This window comes from Brachyhypopomus gauderio, chromosome 6 (genome assembly GCF_052324685.1).
Source record: "Brachyhypopomus gauderio isolate BG-103 chromosome 6, BGAUD_0.2, whole genome shotgun sequence".
In the NCBI taxonomy this organism is placed as follows: Eukaryota; Metazoa; Chordata; class Actinopteri; order Gymnotiformes; family Hypopomidae; genus Brachyhypopomus; species Brachyhypopomus gauderio.
Genome location: NC_135216.1, coordinates 25341638 through 25343058, shown reverse-complemented (window position 1 = coordinate 25343058; position 1421 = coordinate 25341638). Strand labels below are relative to the sequence as shown.

The following is a 1421-nucleotide window of genomic DNA, read 5'->3' as shown; positions in this document are numbered from 1 at the left end:
AATGTGAGACTGATGAAATCATACAGAACACTTCAGGATATGGGTGTTAAACATGGGTCTAAAAGGTATTGTTATGGGTGTTAAACATGGGTCTACAAGGTATTGTTATGGGTGTTAAACATGGGTCTACAAGGTATTGTTATGGGTGTTAAACATGGGTCTACAAGGTATTGCTTCATGGGGTGCTTCATGTAGTTTTTCCACACATGGCTTCTCTGTTAAATAAACAATGGCACAGTGGAACCTGTTGGGTGTTCATCTAACATTTTAAGACCTGCTGAGGACCAGACGTTTTTTTATGTCCTGATATATATATATATATATATATATATATATATATATATATATATATATATATAAATTCAGAAATCCAAAATTAAATGCCAAAAAAGAATTATGAACATTTTTAAACTACTTTAAAAGTACATTTGACTATGCAAAAACAACTAGGAAAACAACAACCACAGACTGAATAAATCAAAATAAAACAAAAAATAAACAACCCACTCAGAACATACTTCCTTCTTCTGTATTGCAGAAGTCAGTACGAATACTCACCAAGAATGTGAAATATACCCATATATGAAATAGACCCATTACACTTCATCCCATTCATGCTCAGAAGGAAGCACAGTAGCTCATAATTGTAGATAGGGAGACATATACTTCCAAGTTAAAAAGTAAAGAAATGATCCATGCCTAATTTCTCCTTCAAAAAGGCAAGACAGCTCCTCCTTGAAACCATGTTTCAAAGGACTGTCCGGATGCATCTGAATGTAGTTGATGGACAGGAGATTGATGCAGTTGACCAGTATTACATTTATTTCTCCAACGGTGGTTCACCCAAAGTATTACTTAACTAGCTCTCTAAAATGTATCTACTCAGTTTGTCATGAAATTCTGCCACTTAAACAGTTCAATGCATAACAAAGAATGCATTTACATATATGTACAGGGGGAAGTCACTAATGCTGCAACCAACCTCATCCCCTTTGCATGTAATAATTCTTTCCATTTTGAAAAAGAACCACTTCCACTACTATATCTTGTTTTTTTTTTATTTCATGTCATGAATTGTTTGTCAGTGCAGTTTTAAGTCACTGGAATTGTAGGTGGTCGATTGTAGGTGGTTTATGTAAGTGGAGCAATCTTTCAGAAACAGAGTGGAGAAGCATTGGTCTCAACTACTTTTAACAAAATAATAATCAAATAAAAGATGTAGCACAGAGTGGCAAACGCTAAACACAATCACACATATTCTCCCCATGGATGTGTCAAAGTAAAAGTCTCAACATATGGAATGCAGTATGGTATGAATACTTATAAAACTCTTGAGTAAAGTTACTATCTCACCTGTAACCTAAAGACACTCACCTGATTCTGCCATGCTCTCTTATCCAAACAGATGGATATGTGGATAT

General features: G+C 34.7%; 1 non-coding gene across 1 annotated transcript; it reads right to left on the bottom strand.

Annotated features, from left to right (window-relative positions):
* Positions 1 to 502: 502 nt before the first annotated feature.
* On the bottom strand, positions 503 to 712 carry LOC143517802 (small nucleolar RNA U3). Its single transcript, XR_013132062.1, has one exon. It is a non-coding gene; the product is annotated as a small nucleolar RNA U3 (small nucleolar RNA).
* Between the last annotated feature and the right edge of the window lie 709 nt (positions 713 to 1421).